Here is a 12,842-nt window from a genome sequence, read left to right as displayed (position 1 = left end):
GAACGCTAAGATGTAACCACACCGTCTTCAAAGAAGTTTGAAGTGATGCCCTTCAGTCGGCGCCGTAGAGTCAGTCTATCTCCCGCGCATTAAGGGGAGGTTTACTGTCTTTTGGTTAAAAAAAATATCGCGCGTGGAGGTCTATATCGAAATTTTGTTTCGTTCCGATGGCACTTCCGCCTTTGCTCTTCTGCATTCCTATCGAAAAAATTCCAGGTTGTAGAGGAAATATCAATAAACATTTTGACCAAATTTGACATTGATATCTATAAAATATCTCGAGAAAATAAATTTCAAAGAACATGCTTTTTTCGGGCCAAAGATACTAAACCTCCCCTTAACAAAAATTTGGTAGTGAGATGCTACATCTGTAGAATATCAGCCCCCAAACAACTGACAGCAATATAAAATTCACGATTATGTTTTAACGGGAAATTCACACGACCAACATCGACAGGCGGACCAAGATGGCCAATATGTGGACTGCGTGAGAGATAGTCAGCACGGTGCACCAAACAGAGATGGTTTCATTTGATTATCGGAAACTCCCAAACCATCGAGAGAGCGCGCATGCGCAACAACTTCGTATCGTATTCGAAAAATGTGATGCTTCCATACAAATCCACTACACAGCTGTTTTAGTTTCCTACCCATCATCACGGCAAGGGGAAAGATATGAGAAAGTAATATGTTTTACACAAGACGTATAATCTACAACTTTCTGAAGCACTTTAGGGGAACGCCGTTCATTTTTCGGGATTATTCCTCGTATGTTCTCCGTAACAGACTACCAACTAAGTGAAGCCATTTGGAGTGGTACTACGATCCATTATGATTCCCGGAAATTTTAATCTATCGACCACCGTCGTCCACGAGATCATAGCATTACCAAAATCCCGTAGGAATTTCGTCAATCGACATTTTGCACCTTCGTCGATGCTGCATCAGATACGATGCAAAAGGTATACGACTACTAGACATCAACGTCTATCGTGGGCGTAGGTAGTTCAACTATAGATTTTGATGAATGAGGATTATCAGATTATTTGACACAACTCCTCTCAAACAGGCCCTGAAGGCCTAACGGCACCGACCGGCCGCCGTGTCATCCTCAAACCACAGGCGTCCCTGCATGCGGATATGGACGGGGATGTGGTCAGCACACCCAGCGCCGGCTTTAGGGTGGGGCGACTGGGGCGGTCGCCCAGGGCGCCGGGGCCCAAGGGGCGCCACGTACTAAACGCATGTAAAAAAAAAAATTACAATTTACAATCACCCATTTCGCGAAACTAAAATATTATTCAGTCTCATTCAGCATACGTCGCTAATCTCACAAATGCGCGATGAATTCGGGGTAGCAGAAGAGAAATCATGCTGAATGCAATCTTCGTATTGTCTGCAACCATCCATGTTTGACGCGGGCTAGCACGGGCTCTACCAAAGCGCCTCTCTTATTTGTTTCAAGAACTGCAACAAGGAAGAGCCCATGCAGCCGCACCATCTCTCGTTTACAACAGAAACTACCGGTCGCTCCAAATAAAAGAAAATACAGACTGTGAAATATACATTACATTATGATTTAATTAATACGAATGTATTTATATCGAATATTTGTGACTTAATGACTCATGTACATTAATTAATAGATCATGCAATGCGTGCACTGCATTCATAGAGAATTCTCCCCTAACTCACTGAAATAATACAGCGCCACACAATGTTTGTTAGACTGCATATGTTGGCAGCGCTACGATTTGCACCCGCATGTCAGTAATTGTCAGTAAGAGTCGGAGGCAGCAGTCATGTTTTCGTGGCTGAATAATTGTGAGTGAAACGAGTGTCGTGACTGTGTCAACATTTTAATTTTCTGGTAGGTGCGAAAAACATTTTTACCTTTCAGTTCAGGTTTTTTTCTAGTTACGTCTACTGATAGGTGAATTTCTTTATTTGTTATAGATCGAATATTGTGGTCGCGAAATAGAGCAGTGTCCAAGCAATAATTTGTCAAATTATTAAATCATGCCAGAAGAGAAGGAAATGATTAAAAAAAAGCTTTCTGGTTCAGAAAATCGGAAAAGAAATGCTGAGAAAGAAAAAGTTTTTGAAGAAACTAAAAAGCACATGAATATTTATAAGTACCTCAAAGGAAATTCTAAGGCAAATAATTCAGATATTGAATCAAAAGTCCATGTATCAGCAAATATTTCTTCAGGCTGTGAACAATTATACACAAACAATATACAATCACCTATTGAAGGTGATCAAATTGACCAGCGCAGTACATCTTTGCATGAATCCTCTGATATTTCTCCAAGTCAAAATCAACACATGACATCTGTGGTCGATGAAAGTATCAACGTTCTTGCAATAAAAGAATACAATGTTTCTGATGTAGGTACGTGGCCAAAAGTACTTAATGCTAGAGATATAGATCGCATTATAATATGTGGATCCTGACAAGTATGTCTAAATAACTTTCCAAAAGATGAAAATGGGCGTCATTTCTCTTCAACTCATTACACAAGAAAACTATCAAACGAAGAAACTATCAGACGACGGTGGCTAGTTTATTATGTATCAAACGACAGTGTCTTTTGCTTTTGTTGTCGACTGTTTGATTTAAAGTCAACTACTAATTTGACTACCACTGTGGGTTTCAGAAATTGGAAACATTTAAGTGAAGCTCTGAAACTGCATGAAAATAGTCCTAACCACAAAAAAGCATTTACTCAATGGACTGAAGCTGAAATCAGGTTTAAAGCTGGATTAACTATTGACAAGGCAGAACAAAAGCTAATTTCTAAAGAAAGTTTACGATGGAGCAATGTGCTTCAAAGATTGATGCACATTACTTTATATTTGGCTGAAAGTAATATGGCATTCACAGGGTTATCAGATAAATTATTTACCCCAAATAATGGAAAATTCTTAGGTCTTGTACAGTTATTGGCAAAGTTTGATCCAATCATGGAAGAGCACGCCAGACTGGCATTGAATGGTGATTTGGCTGACCATTATTGCGGCAAAAATATACAAAATGAATTAATAGAACTCATGGCATCACACGTTATGTCTACAATCGTATCCCGCATAAAGGGTTCAAAGTATTATGCAATCATAGCTGACTGTACTCCAGATATAAGCCACAAAGAACAACTTTCGATAACTTTAAGATGCGCCGACATAACAGAGGATGGCGTAAGTGTAAAAGAACATTTCATCTCATTTCTGCAAATAGATGATACAACCGGTGAAGGCCTCACAGAAAGCATTTTAAAAACATTGAGTGATCTTGACCTTAACATTAATGACTGCAGAGGACAGGGCTACGATAACGGCGCGAACATGAAGGGGAAAAATAAAGGCGTCCAGAACAGGATTAAGAAGTTAAATCCACTAGCTTTTTTTGTGCCATGTGGATGCCATAGTTATAATTTGGTATTGTGTGATGCGGCAAAATCATCAGTAAAATCCGTGACACTGTTCGGAATGTTACAAAAAATGTTTAATCTATTTGCTGGATCGGTAAATAGATGGAAAATTTTGACCGACCATTTGAAGATATACACCCTGAAAAATGTAAGTGACACACGCTGGGAAGCTCGAATTGACAGCGTCAAAGCGGTTCGTTATCAATTATGCGAAATGCATGACGCTTTGGTTTCCTTGGGCGATGCTACTGAACAAAGCGATGCTGCGGTGTCACACGAAGCGACAACACTAGGAGGACAATTAAAAGACTTCAGCTTGTTTCTCTCGTGACATGGTATGATGTTCTGTTTCAAATTAACGTTGTGAGTGAAGCAAGTCAGTCACCCACAATCAACTTTGTCGAGTTTATGGGAATCCTTGACAAATGTTGCTCTTATTTGGAAACATGTAGACAAACAGGTTTCGAACAAGCTATTGTAACAGGAACTGAACTGGCTTCGGATCTTGATACGCAGCCATTATTTAAACCACAAATGCGATTAAGACGTATTAAACGCAGGCCGGGTGAAGAGGCTGTTGATGATTAAATAACTGACCCAAAAAAGAAGTTTAAAGTAGAGTTTTTCAATGCACTGTTGGACACCGTGCACATATCCACGAAAGAAAGATTTGAACAGATGCAAGAATTTTCTGCGACGTGGAGTTTCTTGCTTGACATTAAAAAAAATCAAAATAAAGAAGAACTAATACAATGCTGTTCTAAATTACAAGAAAAGTTAACTGTCAACATGAAGTCAGATATTGATGGAAATTTGCTGTGCGACGTAATTTTAGGCCTGCAACACTATCTCGAAGGCAGCCAGGCAACGCCTATTGAAGCCTTAAACTTCATAAAAAAGCATAATCTTCAAGAGTTATATCCCAACATCTGGATAACGTTACGTATTTTGCTAACAATACCAGTGACTGTCGCAAGCGGCGAACGCAGTTTTTCCAAACTGAAGTTGATAAAAACGTACTTGCGGTCTACAATGTCTCAAACAAGACTAACCAGTTTGGCCTCACTGTCCACTGAAAATGAAGTTGCAGAAAACCTGGACTTTGCTAATCTGATCAGAGACTTTGCCGACAGAAAAGCGAGAAAAGTAAAATTTTAGTCGTTTATAATTGTTTTTCATTAGGCGTAATATGTTTTCTGTTCAGATGACTGACAGAAAATATAGGTTTATGGCTTACAGTTATATTAAATTCAATAAAAATATGGTACCCAATTCAAAATTAGTGTTTTTTCGTTATACATATTGCCTCCTATATATAAAAATCAATTGTTGTGTGTTAGTCTCACCAAAACAAAGAAATGGCTTGACCAATTTCAATAATTTTTGTTTTGTTTTGTTCGCTTTAGTACAGGGGTGCTTCAGAAAAGAAAAGAAATATTTGGGATATACGAGCCTGTTTCAACCACATTTTAAGCATCTTTTCTTTGTTTGGAACACGCAAAAACAATTTTCTGGAGTTGTTGTAGATGTACAGTGCAGTACTACGCAATATTTTTAGACAATTTCCCAAAACGTGAATGCCCAAACAATATATCACTGCTATACTGACTGTTACGGCAGCGACAGCAGCATGCTGGACTGACGTCACAGGCTACACAAGACTCACATGGAGCGTCTTAGCGGGCTTTCAGATTATTTGGATTTCATTTCCATTTAAAAAAATAAAATACTCAAATTTACGATGGAAAAAACCATGTTATGATCATAAGATGACGCCATTAACCACTTAAGACGATTTCTAGAAAACAGTCAAATACCGTGTTGCAAAGCACTGCCAGTTTCGCTATTTATACAATAAAGGGCGCCAACTGGACGACTCGCCCGGGGCACCTGGATGGCTAAGGCCGGCCCTGAGCACACCGCTCTCACGGCCGTGTGTCAGTTTCCGAGACCGGAGCCGCTACTTCTCAATCAGGTAGCTCCTCTGTTTGCCTCACAAGGGCTGAGTGCACCCCGCTACCCCGATCCCCAACAGCGCTCGCCAGACCGGATGGTCATCCATCCAAGTTCTAGCCCATCCCGACAGCGCTTAACTTCGGTGATCTGGCGGGAACCGGTGTCACCGCTGCGGCAAGGCCGCTGGCAAATTATTTGACCTACAGCTCCGTATTATTTGATTGCATTGGCTTGGAACCTTAAAATATTTACCTCGCTAAGGGATCGTTGACCTTAACACCTGAAATAAATTTCAACTTGTTACCTCTACCTATTTTCGAAAAAAGGGTTCTTAACAGTGGGACAGATAGATAACGAAGTGATCCTATGATTCCATATTTACCGAGTGAGTTACGGACCCCCAAAAATGGAGCCTTTCCTGTACATTAATGACTTCTGGCATGTACAGAACTACCCTGAAATCGGAATGCCGAAGTGTTCATTAAAAGTGAATGCGCCATTTTGTCAACCCTACGCATATACTTTCACTGACAGGTGAAAAGTACTTTCGCCTGTTATAAAAGTGCCATATCGCAACGCACAACAGTCTGAAATCCCAACTACGAGCGAGGAAATGAATAAAACACATGCCTGGGTGTCAGTGTTCAGACAGGGACTAGTGATCATGATGTTGTCATTACGACTATGGTTACGAAAGTTAAAAAGTCGTTCAAGAAGGCTAGGAGAGTATTCTTACTAGAAAGAGCAGATAACCAGTTGTTAGCATCCCACTTAGTAAATGAATCGACTTCATTTACTTCCGGTACGATGGACGTGGAAGAATTATGGGCAAATTTTAAACACATTGTAAATCACGCATTGGACAAGTATGTGCCGAAAAAGTGGGTTACGGACGGAGAAGACCCACTGTGGTTTAACAGAGCAATTCGGAGAATGCTCTGGAAGCAAAGACAGTTGCACTCGCGGTACAAGAAAGGTCGGAAGAACGAGGACAGGCAAAAGTTAGTAGAGATCCGTGCTGCTGTAAAAAGAGCGATGCGCGAAGCATTCAACCACTACCACCGTCATACCTTAGCAAAAGATCTTAATGAAAACCCAAGGAAATTCTGGTCTTACGTACAATCGGTAAGCGGGTCGATGGCTTCCATCCAGTCACTCACTGATCAGTCTGGCCTGGCAACGAAAGACAGCAAAACGAAAGCTAAAATTTTAAATTTAGCATTTGAGAAATCTTTCACACAGGAGGATCGTACAAACATTCCGCCGTTTGAGTCTCGTACAGATTCCCGTGTGGAGGACATAGTGATAGACATCCCTGGGGTTGTGAAGCAGCTGAATGGGTTGAAAATAAATAAAGCACCAGGTCCTGATGGGATTCTAATTCGGTTTTACAGAGAGTACTCTACTGCATTGGCGCTTTACTTAGCTTGCATTTTTCGCGAATCTCTTGCCCAACGTAAAGTCCCGAGCTACTGAAAAAAAGCGCAGGTGACGCCTGTATATAAGAAGGATAGAAGGACGGATCCTCAAAATTACAGACCAATATCCTTAACATCGGTTTGTTGCAGGATTCTCGACCATATTCTCAGTTCGAATATAATGAATTTCCTGGAGACAGGGAAATTGCTGTCCATGCATCAGCACGGCTCTAGGAAGCATCGCTCCTGCGAAACGCAACTCGCTTAATTTCTGCCAGTACCTTATCTCCTACATTTCAAACTTAACAGAAGCTATTCTGCGAACCGGGCGTGAGTTGTGCTTGGGTAGCTCAGTTGGTAGAGCACTTGCCCGCGAAATGAAAAGGTCCCGAGTTCGTGTCTCTGTCCGGCACACAGTTTTAATCTGCCAGGAAGTTTCATATCAGCGCACACTCCGCTGCAGAGTGAAAATCTCACTCTGGAAACATCCCCCAGGCTGTGGGTAAACCATGTCTCCGCAATATCCTTTCTTTAAGGAGTGCTAGTTCTGCAAGGTTCGCAGAAGAGCTGTTAAGTTTGGAAGGTAGGAGACTAGGTACTGGCAGAAATAAAGCTGTGAGGACGGGGCGTGAGTCGTGCTTGGGTAGCTCAGTTGGTGGAGCACTTGCCCGCGGAAGGTAAACGTCCCGAGTTCGAGTCTTGGTCCGGCACACAGTTTTAATGTGCCAGGAAGTTTCTTTACATAAATGATCTTTTGGATAGGGCGGATAGCAATGTGCGGCTGTTTGCTGATGATGCTGTGATGTATGGAAAGGTGTCGTCGTTGAGTGACTGGAGGAGGATACAAGATGACTTGGACAGGATTTGTGATTGGTGTAAAGAATGGCAGCTAACTCTAAATATAGCCGGCCGGAGAGGCCGTGCGGTTCTAGGCGCTACAGTCTGGGACCGGGCGACCACTACGGTCGCAGGTTCGAATCCTGCCTCGGGCATGGATGTGTGTGATGTCCTTAGGTTAGTTAGGTTTAATTATTTCTAAGTTCTAGGCGACTGATGACCTCAGCAGTTAAGTCGCAGTGCTCAGAGCCATTTTTTACCTCTAAATACAGATAAATGTAAATTAATGCAGATGAATATGAAAAAGAATCCTGTAATGTTTTAATACTCCATTAGTAGTGTAGCGCTTGACACAGTCACGTCGATTAAATATTTGGGCGTAATATTGCAGAGCGATATGAAGTGGGACAAGCATGTAATGGCAGTTGTGGGGAAGGAGGATAGTCGTCTTCGGTTCATTGGTAGAATTTTGGGAAGCTGTGGTTCATCTGTAAAGGAGACCGCTTATAAAATACTAATACGACCTATTCTTGAGTACTGCTCGAGCATTTGGGATCATTATCAGATCGGATTGAGGGAGGACATAGAAGCAATTCAGAGGCGGGCTGCTAGATTTGTTACTGGTAGGTTTGATCATCACGCGAGTGTTACGGAAATGCTTCAGGAACTCGGGTGGGAGTCTCTAGAGGAAAGGAGGCGTTCTTTTCGTGAATCGCTACTGAGGAAATTTAGAGAGCCAGCATTTGAGGCTGACTGCAGTACAATTTTACTGCCGCCAACTTACGTTTTGCGGGAAGACCATAAATATAAGACAAGAGAGATTAGGGCTCGTAGAGAGGCATATAGGCGGTCATTTTTCCCTCGTTCTGTTTGGGAGGGAGTGGGACAGGGAGAGAAGATGCTAGTTGTGGTACGAGGTACCCTCCGCCACGCACTATATGGTGTAAAATCACTTGCAGGCTTCAGCTGTCGGCAAAACGCTTTGATATGCTTGGTTTCCCTCGAAATTATCGCCAGATCGCGAAGTATTTACAGCGTTAAAGAAGTTGTTTCTCCTAATGATAGTCAAATTGTCGAATGTGACTGTGGCATATGTAGTTTCGCTCGTTGCTGGCGGTGCTTCGGTTTTGTATGCTTTGAACGTATTTAGGATGGATACCGCCCTGCGGAGTACATTGGTTTTCTTGTAGTGTAAAGCTCAAACCAAAAATTGATGTGCTAGGATTTGTTTTTCATTTTCAAGTACTGCTAGTTACATAAGGTTATATAAGATTTGTGGTAATATAATCTAGTTTTCATAATATTTGAAATGCTTGTTTTGTAAATAATTTCCATTGTATTTCTCGATGTCACAAAAATATTGCCATTGAACCCACAAAGTCTAGCGACAGGGCCGGCCGGTGTGGCCGTGCGGTTCTAAGCGCGTCAGTTTGGAACCGCGTGACCGCTACGGTCGCGGGTTCGAATCCTGCCTCGGGCATGGATGTGTGTGACGTCCTTAGGTTAGTTAGGTTTAAGTAGTTCTAGGTTCTAGGGGACTGATAACCTCAGTAGTTAAGTCCCATAGTGCTCAGAGCCATTTGAACCATCTAGCGACAGGAAAAGGAGAAAATTTACCATTGCGTTTGAACACGGAGCATAAAAACTCGATCCTGTGTTGCTAGCCACTCCGCTACCGATTCACTTGGTATAACATCAGGTGTGTGCAATAGTGCCAATACTTTGAATGTCACTTTCTCGCAAAACTTAGTGTTGGTACCTAAGATAAAGTAAGAGTCAATTTCTTTCGCTCTCCTTTCACCAAGCAAAGTTTTGAGAGAGAAATCTACTGCAGCTAATTCTTGCACGATACACTTTCAGGAAATTGCTGATGTAATTCCACAACCATTCTCGCAGTATTTCCACACCATAAACATAGGACCCTAAATGTCGGTCTTAAGAAAGTCATATACACACATCAAAAAAGTTTTGCATCACCCCGGTTCCCAGAACTCCTGAAGATAGACGTTGACTGTGGGTGTTGTATCATAGACGTAGTCCCTTTGCCTGTTCAGAGATGTCACTAAACCCGCCCAAAGATGTAAACAACCATGCATGAGTAGCGCCTATTAGGCGGAGGGGGTCCGACAGCCGATCAGTTCCAGTCTTTCCACCAGGAAGGAGGTACACAGCTAGTGTTTTCTGTAGTTCAACCATACCTAGACGAGCAATACCCCGGTTCGATCGCGCCCGCGTTGTTTATTTGTATCAGAAAGGGCTCTCAAGAAGGGAAGCGTCCAGGCGTCTCGGAATGAACCAAAGCGATGTTGTTCGGACATGGAGGAGATACAGAGAGACAGGAGCTGTCGATGACCAACCGGCCGTAGTGGCCGTGCGGTTCTAGGCGCTACATCCTGGAGCCGAGCGACCGCTACGGTCGCAGGTTCGAATCCTGCCTCGGGCATGGATGTGTGTGATGTCCTTAGGTTAGTTAGGTTTAATTAGTTCTAAGTTCTAGGCGACTGATGACCTTAGAAGTTAAGTCGCATAGTGCTCAGAGCCATTTGTCGATGACCTACGAAAGCGCCAGTTGAGGAGATAATTGCGAAAGTAGAAGCAGGGATACGAACCCTCCCCAAAGAAACTGCAAATGCAATTCCAATTGAAACGACCAAGGTCTTGTGCCGCAGTAAACCTTCGGAAAGTAACCAAACGAAAGGTGAGGGAAGGGCTCTCATAGATTTAAATGCAGACGAAGGGATAGTGGTTCTTCCTTTTGACAAAGGCAAAGCTACTGTTGTGATGAATAAAGAGGATTATGTGTTGTGGATTGGCCAGAGCGCCAACCCACAATGAGACGAAGCCGAAAGGCACGCGTTTAAGCTTACGCAGGATGGCGTGAGGTCTGGAACAGGACAAGTAATGGAGACTAGCAAATAAAGTACGTAGCTTCTGGAATACTGAACTTTAATCCATAATTGGTGAACATCTGACTGACGGTACATGCATCACAAGATAAATAGCAAATGATAATGGCGCCTTGCTAGGTCGTAGCAAATGACGTAGCTGAAGGCTATGCTAACTATCGTCTCGGCTAATGAGAGCGTAATTTGTCAGTGAACCATCGCTAGCAAAGTCGGCTGTACAACTGGGTCGAGTGCTAGGACGTCTCTCTAGACCTGCCGTGTGGCGGCGCTCGGTCTGCAATCACTGATAGTGGCGACACGCGGGTCCGACGTATATTAACGGACCGCGGCCGATTTAAAGGCTACCAACTAGCAAGTGTGGTGTCTGGCGGTGACACCACATTCCTCCCCCGCAAATCGGCGGGCGGTTGTGTTATAAGGCTTCCGCCCGCCGTGGAGAGGACCCCATGTTGGCGTATGCGACGAGGTGGGGAGCCTAACAACAGGCGAGGCTGTGCCACCCGCACCCTGCCATTCGGTCCGAGGGGAGCTAGGAAACGCCTGAAAACCTAGTCCAGGGTGCACTCCAACATGCGGTGTATGCGCCCGTAGAGAGACAGGAGGGGCCGAAGGGTCTCCATCGAACCGGGGCTCCCACGGGCGAAGACGAAATATGGTCCAGAGCGGGCAAGAATTCCATGGCGGAGGACAACTGGTCACGGGAAGCGATCGGCGGCGTGTGACCCAGGGAGGCGCCCGGCGGTTGCAGCGACGCGTCCACTGCGGGCGACGCCGGCGGGAGAACAGGTGGCGGCGGTGGCGGCGGCGCGTCGCCGTGGGGCAAAATGGAAGGCAGCGTCGGTAACACCTCGGGCTGAGGCGAGCCAGTAGATGGGTCCCCAGGGCGCTGACCGGACGGCACCGTCGCTGAAAGCAGACGGGGAGCGGCAGAACCCAGGCGACGACAGAGGCGCAGCTGATTGAGATGCCGGCGCACCTCACCAGAAGCCCCCAAAACCAGATACATCGCGCGGCCGAGGCAGCGAAGAATGCGCCCTTTGAGCCAACGCCGTGAACCACGAAAGTGACGATAGTAGACAACGTCGCCCGGAGCAAAAGCTGGTGTCTGCCGCTGCACAGGAACCTGATGTGGCGGATGTAGCAAAGACATCAAGGTTCGATGTGGACGACCGTGGAGCAACTCAGCCGGCGAGCGACCATCTCGGTGCTGAGAGCGATACGAGGACAAAAAAGAGCAATAACGCGTCCTCCCGAGAATGCGAATCTTTCAACTTCAACATCTGGGACTTGAAAGTCCTGACCAATCTTTCAGCGGCACCGTTTGACTGAGGCGAAAACGGCGCGGATGTCAGATATTGAATACCATTGGCCTTGCAGAATGACTGAAATTCTGCGGACATGAATTGTGGGCCATTGTCGGAAACAATAGTCTGTGGAAGACCTTCAATGCAAAAGATAGCGGATAACGCTTGGATGGTGGCAGATGACGTCGTAGAAGACATCCGGACAACAAATGGAAAATTACAGAATGAATCTACCACAACCAACCATCGAGCATTCCAGAATGGACCAGAAAAATCGATGTGTAAGCGTTGCCAAGGGGTAGTGGCTTTCGGCCATGCAAAGAATTTCCGCGGCGGTGCGGATTGTTGTTCGGCACACGCCATGCAAAAAGAGCACGTATTCTTAATCGCAGCATCGATTCCTAACCAAGTACAGTGCTGACGAGCAAGTTGTTTCGTTCGCACTATACCCCAATGTCCTTGGTGAAGAAGCCGTAAGACAGAGGACTGTAACGAACGTGGGACCACGACCCGGGACTGATCATTATCAGAACGCAACAGCAAAACACCACGTCGTACACAAAGTCTCTCCTTGTGAGCAAAAAATCGTCGAACCAACGGATCCTCGATCCGTGACTTTGACAAGGGCCATTGCGTAGCAACAAAACGCAGAACGGTAGCAAGGACAGGGTCGGTAGCTGTGGCTGTAGCTACACGACGAAAATCAATCCGAAACGATTCTACCACTTCATCGGTTTCCGCATCAATCAACATGCAAGCAAGTTCGGAAGAATCGAATGCTCTATCCACAGCAACAGGCAGACGGGACAACGCATCGGCGTTTCCGTGCTTAGCAGTGGACCGATACAAGATATCGTAGCGGTACTGCGAGAGGAAAATTGACAAGCGAATGAATTTCTGCGCTGTACGTGGAGGTACAGGCTTGCTCGGATGAAAAAGCGATGTCAAAGGTTTGTGGTCTGTGATGATGGTAGAGTGACGACCATACAA

This window comes from Schistocerca americana, chromosome 9 (genome assembly GCF_021461395.2).
Source record: "Schistocerca americana isolate TAMUIC-IGC-003095 chromosome 9, iqSchAmer2.1, whole genome shotgun sequence".
NCBI classification, from domain to species: Eukaryota; Metazoa; Arthropoda; class Insecta; order Orthoptera; family Acrididae; genus Schistocerca; species Schistocerca americana.
Note: the sequence above shows the minus strand (reverse complement) of the source record.